Source organism: Bos grunniens, chromosome 14 (genome assembly GCF_055505025.1).
Source record: "Bos grunniens cultivar Pamir isolate PY7600 chromosome 14, Bosgru_T2T1.0, whole genome shotgun sequence".
NCBI classification, from domain to species: Eukaryota; Metazoa; Chordata; class Mammalia; order Artiodactyla; family Bovidae; genus Bos; species Bos grunniens.
In genome coordinates this window covers 5946987-5961513 of record NC_141178.1, presented here as the reverse complement: position 1 = coordinate 5961513, position 14527 = coordinate 5946987, and the positions used below count along the sequence as shown (strand labels likewise).

Here is a 14527-nt window from a genome sequence, read left to right as displayed (position 1 = left end):
TATTGTCTCTAGATTTTTTGCATATGTCCTTTGCCAGGTTGAGGAAGTTTCTTTCCTTTCTTAGTTTGCTGAGAGTTTTTATCATGAATGTTGACTTATCAGTTGCTTTCAAGGGGCTTCTACTGAGATGATTTTATCTTTTTTTTTTTTCTTTTTAGATTGTTGAGATGATGGATTAAATTGATTAATGTTAAACCAAGTTACATTCCCGAAGTAAACCAAACTTGTTCTTCGTGTATTATACTTTTTATATATTGTTGGATTCTACTAGCTAAATTTTAAAAATATTAAAGAATCCAAATTCATTGGGAATATTGGTCTGTAGTTTGCTTGTAATGTCTTTTTCTAGATTTGTTTTCAGGGTAAGCTTGGCCCAATAAGATGAGCATGGTAGCTTCTTATCTATTTTATGAGGAAGTTGTGTGATATTTTTATTATTTACTTCTTAAATGTTTGAAAGGTTTTCCAAAAAACTGTAGTTTATTTTTTATTGAAGTATAATTGATTTACATGATAGCTTTCATCAGTGAAGCTCTCTAGGACAAGAGTCTCCCTTTGGAGAAAATGTAAATTATGAATTTAAGTGTGTTTGTAGATAAAAAATGTAATTTTATATGTCTTTTTTGTGCCAGTTTTGGTAATTTGTGTCTGTCAAGATTTTTTTCCATTTCACTTGTCATATTTTTTGGCCTTAAGTTATTTATTTTATTCCTCTATTATTCTTTAACATTTGTTTAGTGTTTGATGTCTCATTTATTCCTAATATTAGTATTTTATACTTTCTCTTTTTTCACTCAGTAAGCTTAGTTAAAAGTGTTTCGTTTGATTGAGCTCTTCAAAAAAAGAAGCTTTGGTTTCATTAATTTTGTTTGTTCATCTTCTGTTTTATTTATTTCTGTTTCGTTTTATTTCCTTTACCTTTATCATTGCCATATTTCTATTATTTAGGGCTTATTTTCTCTTCTTTTTCTCGCTCATTAAGGTGAAAGTTTACATTATTCACTCGAGACCTTTTTTATTTTCTACAATAAGCATTCAGAGCACAGGTTTCTTCTGAGCCCTTATTTCGATATACCCCCCAAATTTAAATACATTTTATCCTAATTTTCATTTAGTTATAAATATTTTCTGATAGTCCTGTGATCTCTTCTTTGACCCATCAGTTATTAGGAAATCAGTTCAGTTCAGTTCAGTCACTCAGTCATGTCCGACTCTTGGCGACCCCATGAATCGCAGCACACCAGGCCTCCCTGTCCATCACCAACTCCTGGAGTTCACCCAAACTCATGTGCATCGAGTCAGTGATGCCATCTAGCCATCTCATCCTCTGTCGTCCCCTTCTCCTCCTGCCCTCAGTCCCTCCCAGCATCAGGGTCTTTTCCAGTGAGTCAACTCTTTGCATGAGGTGGCCAAAGTATTGGAGTTTCAGCCTCAGCATCAGTCCTTCCAGTGAACACCCAGGACTGGTCTTCTTTAGGATGGATTGGTTGGATCTCCAATAGGTTGTACATTTTCCAAATATTTGGGAATTTTCCATATATCTTTTGTTATATATCTTTTCCAGCATTCTTGGTGAAAATTTGCACCTGAATAGTGTGTGTTCTCTTGTTGCGGAGAGTGAAGATAATTCTATAAATGGCTCAGTCAAGTGGATGATAGTATTGTTCAGACTTTCTGTAGTTTTACTGAATTTTGTCTACTTTGTTCTATCAATTACTGGGATGAATAAAGAAATCTCTATAAATCTATTCAATGGATGCACTTTTCATTCTGTGAGTTCTGGATTCATGTATTGTGTGGATTTTTTATTAGGTGTTTACACATTAGGATAGTTATATATACTTTACCATTACAGTTTCCCTCTTAAGATGTTAGTCTTATTTGTTCTGAAATTTACTTTTTCTGATATATTTTTTAAACTTTTTATTTCGTACTGAAGTGTAGCCCATTAACAGTGTTGGGATAGTTTCAGGTGAACAGTGAGGGGACTCAGCGTTGTATATGCACGTATCCATTCTCCATCAAACTTCCCTCCAATCTAGGCTTGCCCTTAGCGTTGAGCAGAGTTCCATGTGCTGTACAGTAGGTCCTTGTTGGTTATCCATTTAAAAATATAGCAGTATGTGATATTTGTCTCTCTCTTTCTGACTCACTTCACTCTGTATAATAGGCTTTAGGTTCATCTACCTCATTAGAACTGACTCAAATACATTGCTTTTTATAGCTGAGCAATATTCCATTGTGTATATATACCACAATGTCCTTGTCCATTCATCTGTCGATGGGCATCTGGGTTGCTTCTATGTACTGCTGCTGCTGCTGCTAAGTCGTGTCAGTTGTGTCCAACTCTGTGTGACCCCATAGACAGCAGCCCAACAGGCTCCTCTGTCCCTGGGATTCTCCAGGCAAGAATACTGGAGTGGGTTGCCATTTCCTTCTCCAATGCATGAAAGTGAAAGGGAAAGTGAAGTCACTCAGTCGTTTCCAGCTCTTCGTGACCCCATGGACTGTAGCCTACCAGGCTCCTCCACCCATGGCAAGAGTACTGGAGTGGGGTGCCATTGCCTTCTATGTCCTAGCTGTTGTAAATAGTGCTGCAGCAAACACTGGGGTACGTGTGTCTGTTTCAACTATGGTTTCCTCAGGCTACATACCCAGTAGTGGGATTGCTGCGTCATCGGAGAAGGCAATGGCACCCCACTCCAGTACTCTTGCCTGGCCTGGAGAATCCCATGGACGGAGGAGCCTGGTAGGCTGCAGTCCTTGGGGTCGCTAAGAGTCGGACACGACTGAGCGACTTCACTTTCTCTTTTAACTTTCATGCACTGGAGAAGGAAATGGCAACCCACTCCAGTGTTCTTGCCTGGAGAATCCCAGGGACGGGGAGGCCTGGTGGGCTGCCGTCTATGGGGTCACACAGAGTTGGACACGACTGAAGGGACTTAGCATAGCATATCATGGTAGTTTTATTACTAGTTTTTTAATCTCCATACTGTTCTCCATAATGGTTGTATCAGATTGCACACCCATTGACAGTGTAAGAGGATTGCCTTCTCTCCCCACCCTCTCCAGCCTTTACTGTTTGTCTATTTTTTGATGATGGCCATTCTAACTGATGTGAGGTGATGACCTCCTGGTAGTTTTGATTTCTTTAATAATGAGTGATGTTGTGCATCTTTTCTTGTGTTTATTAGTTTCTTTGGAGAAATCTCTGTTTAGGTCTTCTGCCCATTTTAAGCATCATGAGCTATTTGTAAATTTTGGAGCCTAATCCCTTGTCAGTCACATCATTTGCAAATATTTTCTCTCAGTCTGTGTGTTGTCTTTTCATTTTGTTTATTGTTTCCTTTGCTGTGCATGAGTTGAAGTAGGTCCCATTAGTTTATTTTTGTTTTTATTTGGGGAGATGAATTGAAAAAGATACTGCCGTGATTTATGTCAGAGAGTATTCTGTGCATGTTTTCCTTTAGGAGTTTTATAGTTTTCAGTCTCACAGTTAGATCTGTAATCCATTTTGAGCTTACTTTTGTGTATTTTGTTAAAGAATAATCTAGTTTCATTTCAAGGATGTCCACTCTCACCTCTCTTATTCAGCATAGTTTTGGAAGCCCTAGCTATGGCAATAGAGAAGAAAAAGTAGTAAAGGGAATTGAATATGGAAAAGAAGTTAAACTGTCACTGTTTGCAGATGACATGATACTATGCACAGAAAATCCAAAAGATGCTATAAGAAAACTGCCAGAGCTCATTGGTCAATCTGGTAACACTCATCAATGAATTTGCAAGTTACAAAATTAATGTGTAGAAATCTGTTGCATTTCTATACACTAACAACAAAAGATCAGAAAGAGAAATTCAGGAAACAATTCAATTTACCATCACATCAAAAAGAATAAAATATTTAGGAATAAACCTACCTAAGGAGACAAAACACCTGTACTCCAAAAACTTAAGATGCTGATGAAATAAACTGAAGAAGACACAAACAGATGGAAAGATAGATATACCATGCTTGTGTATTGGAAGAATCAATATTGTCAATATGACTATGCTACCTAAGGCAGTCTACAGATTCAGTGCAATCCTTATCAAATTACCAGTGGCATTTTTTGCAGAACCAGAGCAAAAAATCTTAAAATTGTTATGGAAACACAAAAGACCCTGAATAGCAAAAACATTCTTGAGAAAGAGAAACAGAACTGGAGGAACCAGGCTCCCACTGGAGTGGGTTGCCATGCCCTTCTCCAGGGGATCTTCCTGACCCAGGGATTGAACCCACATCTCTTAGGTCTCCTGCATTGGTAGGTGGGTTCTTTCCCACTAGTGCCACCTGGGAATGGCATATTTTAAATAATTACTACTTAATTCCCCCGCCACGCTCCCCCCACCCCGCCATAGGCTGCTGAGGCTCTGTTTTCATTGTTAATGTTTCAGTTTATTTCTAGAGGTGGTTTTTTTCTTCCCTGTCTTCACTTCAGTTTGGATAGTTCAATTGTTTTTTAATAGATCTCAAGTTTCACTGATTTTTTTTCTTCATTTATAGTATCTAATATATTTTTAAGAACATTTAGTAAATTCCTACTTCAGTTGCTGTAGTTTTCAATCCTAGAAAATTATATTTGGCGTTTTTAAAAAAAATCTTCTCTTTCCTCTTCTTTATATTCATATTTTCCTTTAGATACTTGAATATGTTTAAGATAGCTCTTTTATCATTCTTATTTGCTAATGCCATCGTTTATCACTTCCCAGTTTGTTTCTATTGTCAGATTATAAATCTGGTATGAGAAACAAGTTCATACTTCTCTGCATGTCTAGCAAATGTTAATTGCATGCTGGGCATTTTAAGTGTGAGCCTGCTGAGTTCTGGGTTTTGTTTCCTTATGTATTTTTTTTTTTAAAGAGTGCTAAACTGTGAAAGTTTGTTCTGTTAGCTAAGTTACTTAATAATTGACTAGATTCCCTTTTTTTGAGTACATATTTTATTTAGGATGCAGCACTAACAACACGATGATAAATTGTTACCAGTTTATACCAAGAAACACACTATGTTTAAAATGTGTTGTTTTCACAATTTAAGTATAGCCTTATTATTATTTGATACTAGAGTCAAAGACAACCTTTAGAGTTTTCCGCTTTGGGGCACTTAGTGACATCAAAATGATGATCTAGTCATGTAGAGGAAAGCAGTGCAAACGCAGTTTCTTTTCTTTTTGCCCGTTCCCTTGGAGTAAGATCCGTCCTCTCTCATCTGAGGAATCGTTAATAGGGAGACTTTCAACCACCTTGCAGGTCTTGTTCTTGATTATAACAGGTAATGAGCAAATCACCCAAAATACGTAAAAGTTGCCTTAAGAGATAACACATAAAGGACACAAATTCTCCCTTTGGGGTTCCACACCGGACGTGTCTGAAGTGGTGTCTGAGGTGGTCACAGATGGCTTTTGCAGCCGACACCGCACTGGGTAGGTTTCAGGCCTGATGACCCCAGTGCCATGCTGCTGCACGGCCATGAGGAATCCTCCCTTGAACCGGCTGTCATCTTTCAGAGCTTCGGAAATACCATCTTCCTTTCTGTACGCTTTCACTTTGCCGTGATTGACATCTGGATACTGAGGTGAGGAGTGGTTTCCCCAGATGATGACATTCTTCACACCATTGCAAGTCACACTGGAGACTTCCCTGGTGGTCTGGGGTTTAGGGCCTGGCACTTCCACTGCAGGGGGCATGGGTTTGCTCCCTGGTTAGAGAACTAAGATCCCGAATGCCCCATGGCACAGCCACAAAAAAAAAGAAGTCACACCAAGTTTTACACCGAGTTTAACAGAGCATATCAGCTCAGGTAAGATCCAAAAGAGTCAAGCAATCAAAATTCTCCCTGGGGATGGGCTTGGAGCAATCAGGCCATTGGTATTGGCTGGACTTCCTACCACGAGAACGGTAACTGACTTCTTGGCATGTTTCTCAAGGCTGCACCCTGGCATTTGAAGATTTTCATATTTGCTTTGAATACATCTTTCCTCTCCATGCCATCCCTTTTTTGATGTGGAGCCCACAAGCATGGCCACGACCAGGTGTTTGAGGCAATCTGTCTTTTATTTTTTTTCTGCGGCAGTGACCTCTTTCAGGAGGGTTGGGCCCAGTCTTGCGGTTCCATTAGGACACCATCCAAGACACCCATTATGAGAGTAATATCCAACGGCAGAAAAATTATAGGCTGGTCTTTACCAAAGGCAGATCCATTTCTAACACCGTACAGTAGTGACTATGTGATTTGACCAGCTGCTCCAGTCATAAGGACTCTGATTTGTTTCAAAATTTGTAGTCAAGGGCCTTCTGCTTTTAAGAGTTTTGTGACAGAAACTCTTAGAAACACTGTTGGTAGGTTTGGGGGCTCCGTGGACAGTTTGAACACCTGCCTTGACTAGATTCTCTTAAACCTTGTTTTTAAGCTTTTTTTTTGGTGGACTGATTTAGAATAGACTGTGGGTATTCAAATGACTCCCGGAATCTGGCTGGTCAAAACTCACACATCTCCGAGTTCTGTGTGAACTTTGAGGATCATCCACGTTACAGCCTCCCGGCCCATTTTTGTCTAGTTTTGAAAAGTCTCACCATGTGCCTGTGTCACCGAGTATTCAACAGCAGTCTCATGGTGACTCCGTGCTGGATTCTGAGTCTCCTCCTTCATGTTGCTTCCTTCTCTCAAAGTTCTTTGCTCTACAAAGTTGTCACATCGACTTGGGATTAATTTCACGTTAGTATCCATTGAGTCTTCCTCTACTGTAGCTCTTGCAGCAATTGAATTCCAAAGCTTAAGTTATTCTGTCTAAAATAATGCTCTGGGGCCCCAGAAGCTCTATCTATGTTGGGTTTTGGTCCTCCAGATCCAGTGGGATGATCTCAGAAGGTGAAGTGATTTTGGTACTCAAAGCCCCTCTGCCATGAAAACTCCAATATATTCACTTTTGGTGAAATATTATTTGCACACTCTTTAATCTTTTCATAATCTAGAAAGTGGATGTTAGATCAGTCTCACACAAGCATACATTTCCATGTATACATGTACACCTATACAAGCATCTATATACACATATGCACACACACATACTCATCAAGGAGAAAGTTTAATATCAGTAGCTATTTTATTATCACAATAAAAATAGCCACATAGTAATAATGGCTAAGATCTTTTGAGAGTTTATTATGAACCAGAAACTATGACAATTTAGGTGCATTATTTTCTTTTCTTCTTTTGAAATATGAAGGTTAGAGAATTGGGGTAATTTATATAAGGTCATGCATTAAGGAACAGATGAAGCCAAGTTTGAGTACAACCAACCTGACTGTAGAGGAGGAATAGGTAAACGATGGCTTGCAGACTGCCATTTGTTTTATAAATAAAGTTTTATTCCCAGGAGAACCAAGGACACTCATTTTTGTAGTGTCTGTGAGTTCTTTTGAGCTATAGTAGCAGAGTTGAGAAGTTGCAGTATAGCCTGAATAACAGCCTAAAATATTTATTATCTGTCCCTTTACAGAATGAGTTTGCTGACCCTTGCTTTAAATTGTGAATTAATCACTCTATAATTTTCAAGGCCCATCTCCATTGTTACCTTGAGGTAGTTTCTCCACGTCATTTTGCTCACCATGTAAATTCTCTTCATTCATATCCCCTACTTTCAAAGTATACTTTTCAGTATACCAAAAATAGCCTATTGTTAACAGCTTTACTGGAGAAGGAAATGGCACCCCATTCCAGTATTCTTGCCTGGAGAATCCCATGGACAGAGGGGCCTGGAGGGCTACAGTCCACGAGGTCACAAAGATTTGGACACGACTTAGCTATGAAACCACCAAGAGCTTTACCATTCACTTTCAAAATGTCTTTTTCTACCCTCCAGAATGGAAAGTTTTTGAGAACAGGTGTTTTCGTCTACTTTGTTCGTGGCTTTATTCCCAATGCCTAAGGCAGAGCCTGCCACAGAGTAGGTGTATAATTTTTAATGGATGATCCCTTGACCAAATACCTGGTTAAACTCAGACAAGGCTTCCCCGGTGGTGCTAGTGGTAAAGAACCCACCTGCCAATGCACAAGACCTAAGAACCACGGGTTTGATCCCTGGGTTGGGAAGATCCCCTGGAGGAGGGCATGGCAACCCACTCCAGCATTCTGGCCTGGAGAATTTCATGGATGAGTAGCCTGGCAGGCTACAGTCTATGGGGTCGCAAAAAGTCAGACACGACCAAAGTGACTTAGCACACAGATAAGACTCCATCCTTCCCTAGCTGAATCAGTATGGAATGGTGGCTGCTGCTTTTTTTTCTCTCTTATATATGCATCCTTTCCCATGGATTCATAATGCCACTTTTTCTTCTTGTAAAATCATGAACTGAGTTACTACATGTACTAGTTAACTCAGTTGTCAGTTGAGGCTGGTTCACCTTTTGATATTTAAAGAAAACCAACTCTAACGACTCAGACAGCATCCTATGAGAAGTCCAATTGCCTTCCCTCCCTCCTACAGCTTCTCTGAATTCTCCAAAGACAGTGTCCGATGGTGTCTTCAGGCTGTGTTAGCGTCAAACTAACGTTTACTTTCACAGATCTCTCATCCCACACGGCTGGTGTCCTCTCTGCCCCACGCTAGGCATGAATCTCAAGACTCTTTTTCTTGGATTCCTTCTCAACATCCCAACCCTTAAAAAAAAAATCTCACCCACAAAAGTGATTCTTCGTGTGTAACATTTTTCGTTTACAGTTAGAGGGAGACAAAGGGGATTTGCATGCAGCTGTGCCAACAGCTTAAAGTCTCTAGAAATTCCTTGCTTTCAAAACAACTTTAGTCAACATACAGCCAAGAATTTCTCACCTCTCTCCACCAGCACAGTGATTCCTTCTCTCTTTACTCTCTCTTCACACAAGTTTTTTTTTTATTTAGGGGGCACAGTGATGTATCTCTTCATTACATTATCTTCTTCCATCCTTGTTGCTGTTTAACCACTCAGTCGTGTCCCAACTCTCTTGCGACCCTGTGCACTGTAGCCCGCCAGGCTCCTCTGCCCATGGGATTTCCCAGGCAAGGACACTGGAGTGGGTTGCCGTTTCCTCCTCCATCCTAAGCCCCACTGTATATACAGTGCTCAGGGACCACGGCTCCACTCAGGTCTTCCTGGGTACCTGTAACTCCACTTTAATCTCACCATCACTTCTGTGTTTTCATTAAAGAATGTTTACATCTGTGTTTCCCAAGCAAAATGTTACAGTTTTCTTTATTTAGACCCACCAGATTAAGAACCTTACTAGAAAGCTATGTGAAATAATGTCAACTCTATCTGAGTACATCAACTGCTTTCTTCAATATCAGTTCAGTTCAGTCGCTCACTTGTGTCTGACTCTTTGCGACCCCATGGACTGCAGCACACCAGGCCTCCCTGTCCACCACCAACTCCCGGAGTTTACTCAAACTCATGTCCATTGAGTCGGTGATGCCATCCAATCATCTCATCCTCTGTCATCCCCTTCTCCTCCTGCCTTCAATCTTTCCCAGCATCAGGGTCTTTTCAAATGATTCAGCTCTTTTTTTCAATATATCTTTCCATTTTTCCCCTTTGCCCATGGATGTATTATTATATTATTGTGATTTATAGTAAGAAATATGTATTTGGTCTTCAGTTGTTTCTGGCACACGGCTCCTAATACCCTTGGAATTTCCTATGTAATAAGATGAGAAAAGTTCCTTGATATTCATAAGAACTCCCCTTCTACTACTCCTGAGTTTATGTTAATGATGTGACTTGTGGGGAGAGTCGTGTGCTTGGAGAGAGCATGGAAACTCTGCACTTTTCCCCAACTCTTGCCCTACACATCCTTTCTTACTGTTCCTGAGTTACATCCTTTTATAGCAAACCAGCAATCTAATAAGAAAGCATTCCTCTGAATTCTGTGAGCCACTCTAGCAAATTCCTTAAACTCATGAAGGGGGTCATGGGAACTTCCCGTCTATAGCCCACAGCACTGGTACAAACTAAGCTGGGGACTGGCTTCTGAAGTGGTCAGTGAGGCAGTTTTGAAGGACTGAGCCCTTAACCTATGGGATCTGATGATCTGTCTCTAGGTAGCTAGCGTCAGAACTGGGATACATTGTAAGACTCCTGTCAGTGTCTCCTGAGTTGAGAAAACACACACTGGGATTGTATAAACAGGTTTTCTCATAGTGAATTGTCCTTGCATTCTTGTATCAGCCTTTTCTTGTTTGTAGTGGTTTTTATATTAAACTTGGAGAAGGAAATGGCAACCCACTCCAGTACTCTTGCCTTGAAAATCCCATAGACGGAGGAGCTTAGTGCAGGCTACTGTCCATGAGGTCACAAAGAGTCGGGCGCGACTGAGCGACTTCACTTTCACTTTCACTTTATATTAAACTGTCAATTAAGAGCAGCTTGACAATGAGACTACCCCACTCTGAGAAGCCTCAGTGTGCTTGTAATACTTATACCCCCAACTGGGGGATTCTTTTTTTTTTTTCCCCAGTAATACAAACACTTGACAACAACTGAGCAGAGCAGTGATGGGTTCTTAACCCAAAGACATTCATATTTAAATTAGACTGTAGTTTAAGACATGGTCTGGACTAAGGTTTTGCCACAGTCTTCTGGAAGATGATTGTACCAGACACTGAGAGAGAGAGAGGTGAATGATAGAATGGCGTGGAAACAAAGAAACTTCACAGAGAGAAGCAGTAACCAGAGGCCATGAAGTAGAAGTAAAAGCAATTAGATGAAAATGGCTGTGAAATAAAAGTTTCTAGTTTCCTGAAGGAATGAAACAGTCACTGTAGGAGCAAAGGTAGGCTTAGCCATGAGTATGGAAGACAGCTGGAGTGAAGAGCCGCAGGTACTTGGGGCTGAGCAGTCGTAGATGAACAGGACCCCCGTTGCAATACTGCAGTTGCAGAGACACAGCACCTGTGCATCCCGAGTGGCATTCCAGTTTCTCAGAAAACCTGACCTGTGGGACTATTGACAGACTGTTTTTACATATATCCCCTTGTATCAAAAGATGTTACCAACATGTGGCTTCTTGCTATCTGAAAAAAAACACAGCCAATGCAATTATTTTCTTCAAATACAGCAAGATTCAATTTTCCAGATTTGTGTTTGTTTTGGTCTTGGGTTGTTTGTTTTAGTATGCATCCCAAATATTTGCCTAAACTTTTTCATGTATTTGTGGGGATGCATGTGTATACTTGTACATGCACAGTTCGTAGGTTAAATTTTTTTTCTGTTACATTCTTTCTTGTTGGATGCTCTGTATTACCTGTCTTATCAGTTTTACTTTGCTGGATTTGACAAAATTACTTTCAGTTTACCATTGCTGTTTTTGCATAGCTTTCTTTTACCCTTATATATGAGGAGTGTACCTCAGACGGAGAATACATATATCTTTAAAAAATCTGTAGATTTGTGAAACTGTGCCAAATTCCAAATAAAACTTCAAAACTTTTAAACACACAGTATATTTCTTAGAGAACTCTACTTTCTGAAGTATCCAGAATTCATTATGTGGAAATGTCCGTTTCTCTTGAATGGGTTTTTGAAGTTTAGTGTCATGGTAGGTTCAGGAATCCAGGTGTCCATCAATTAGTTGTGTTAATGACCCCACCTAATGGCCTCCATAAGTCCATTGTGTTTGCCCTATGACTTGAACGTTTCCTCCCACTTTGACTCTAGACTTGGGCATGTGACTTGCTTTGAGCAATAGGATGTTAGCCTCCCTGATACAAGCAGAGACTTGGAAAGCACAAATGCTCTTTTATTTCCCTCTTGCATAATCGGGCCTGCTCACCATTCCCCTCGGCCGTGTTTTGCAAACATGCCTAGGCTAGTCTGCAGGAAGGACGTGAGCGACGTGTAGAAGAGAGCCAGATAGTCCAGACCTCCCAGCTCGGGCCGCCCTAGACCAGCCGGCTACCAGCCGGGCCCCCTATCTGTGGGGAAATCCACCTGAGATCAGAAGAACCACCCAGCTAAACTCATTCAAAACCGTCAACTTGTAGTGAACAAAATAAATGCTTGTCACTTTAAAGCCCTGAATTTGGAGTGGTTTATTATGAAGCACAATTGTGGCAATGGATAACACAGAGATAATTAATCAATGAGGGGAACTTCCTGTGTATTTGAGGTGCAAAATCAGAGATAATATTCACAGATGGTAGATACTTTCATATGTTCATATCTCTTTTTGTTTCCTTCTGTCTCTGAGAAAGCTCATTTACTACCCCAGGAAGAGTTCTGGTACCAGAGAATGTTTCCCTCTAGCACTTGAGTAGCGTTTTAGACCCTAGGCTTGTCTGACTTAGGCTATCGTTTGGTATTTGAAGTGTTAAGAAGGTATGGGCCTTATGTGATCAGGATGGTGGACATAATGCCCTTCTCTGGCTCAGATTCTCATGTCCACCTAAGGTGTGGATGAGAAAAAAGAGAGTGTAACCAAGTTTGTGAATACTTTCAGTATGGTCTTTCCTGACATCTCATAGACGGTATTGATAGATGCTTTTTAAAGATATTTGGAAATAAAGGCTGTCACATGAAGTCTTCACTCTTACATTAGGCAGATGTAGATTTCTAAATAGAAAACACAGGGGTTTCAGTTCAAGTTAACAAACATTCATTGATCACCTGTTGTATAGTAGTAGGCATTAAGGATACAAAATCAAGAGCTTCCCCAGTGGCTCAATGGTAAAGAATCTGCCTGCCAATGCAGGAGATATGGGTTCAGTACCTGGTCCAGGGCGCTCCCACATGCTGCAGAGCCGCTAAGCCCGTGCGCCACAACTATTGACCCTGCGCTCTAGGTCCCGGGAGTTGCAACTACTGAGCCCACGGGCTGCAACTGCTGAAGCCTAGAGCCCTGCTCTGCAACAGGAGGAGCCACTGCAATGAGAAGCCTGCACGCTGCAACTAGAGAAAAGCCTCTGCAGCAACGAAGACCCGGCACAGCCCCAAATAGAAATAAATTATTTTAAAAAAAGAATGCAGAGTTAGTGAAAATTAGCCTCTGTCCTAGAGGAACTTCAGAGTCTGGAAAAGAGACAGACAAGTAAATCACCATTTCAGTATGGCAAATACAGTGATGAGGCATTCACACACAGCATGTGATCATCTAAGTGGTGTCAGATGTTGGATGGGGAGCTGTGTTGAGAAACGTAAAGGGTGAGTAGATTTAGGCAAGTAAAAGATGAGCCTTGGTGGAAATGAGTTCCAGCAAGGTACAAGGGTATGAGGGCTTCCCAGGGGACGCTGGAGGTAAAGAACCCGCCTCCCAGTGCAGGAGACTCAAGAAATGCGGATTAGATCCTTGGATCGAGAAGATCCCCTGGAGGAGGGCCTGGCAACCCACTCCAGTATTCTTGCCTGAAGAATCCCATGGACAGAGGAGCCTGGCGGGCTACAGTCCATAGCGTCTCAAAGAGTTGGACACGACTGAAGTGACTGAGCACGCATGCATGCACAAGGGTATGAATGATGACCTGGAGTGTGCCACAGCATGGATTATATTGGAGGCCACAGAACATCACGTGGGACCAGGAGTTATACTTGCCAAAGTATAGTTAAAGACCTGTTAGGTATTTGCTTATGTTGTCAGTTGTGCAGTTATTTGTAGTTATAAGACTTTTGTTTTATATTACATGTTAGGAAAATAATCTTTGAGCCTTTCAGTACCTTCGGGTTTTCTTTAAATGCCGTGTGGACGGAGACCAAGTTTATCTTATTCTCTCCTGCATCTCAGCACCCAGCACAGGGTCCAGCTCTTTGAATTCAGTAATATATGTTGAGTGTTTTACTGAGCATGGGTTGGTAAAGAATTTCTAGACACAGAGTATTTCAGGAAGGAGTAAATTTGCTAAGAACAAAGAACAGAGATAATGTGGACACGGAGAGCACAGCGGACTGACACCTCCTGACAGACCAGGGAGAGGCGATGCTTTTCATGGGTTAGAAGCCAATTTTTATAGCCTCAAGATACATAAAATTCCTGCTGGGAGGGTGGCATTAGGAGATTGGTTAGGGTGGGTATTTTTACCCACCCTCATATGGGGTGAGAGAGCTGGCAAGTTTAGATCAGGGAGACTCATGGTGATGGTCGCTCTGGGGCTCAGTCCTGAAGACGACCCTGGTGCAGGGCCCTGAATCTGTGGCCTTGTTACAAGGCTTCACACCTGTGACCTTGGTATGGAGCTCCATATTGAGCAAATCACTGAATTCTCAAATGCATCAGCCCCTACCAAAATACAACAGAAAGTTATCTTTAAATTATTCTTTTAAAAAATCATTTATTCATAAAGACTTATTTGCTTGAATAATTTATTTTTCTCAAATATCTTCAATAAAGACAGCTTAATCTTCAGTTTTATCATTCCCTCTACGTTTATTCTTTCAGTTTTTGAGATGTAACTTACATACATAGAGCACTGTATAAGGTTAAGGTGTACAACCTAATCTCTATTTTCGGATTTTTAAATATATG

General features: G+C 40.8%; 1 pseudogene; it reads right to left on the bottom strand.

Moving 5' to 3' along the window:
- Window positions 1-5169: 5169 nt before the first annotated feature.
- On the bottom strand, window positions 5170-6766 carry LOC147358993 (malate dehydrogenase, cytoplasmic-like; annotated as a pseudogene).
- Between the last annotated feature and the right edge of the window lie 7761 nt (window positions 6767-14527).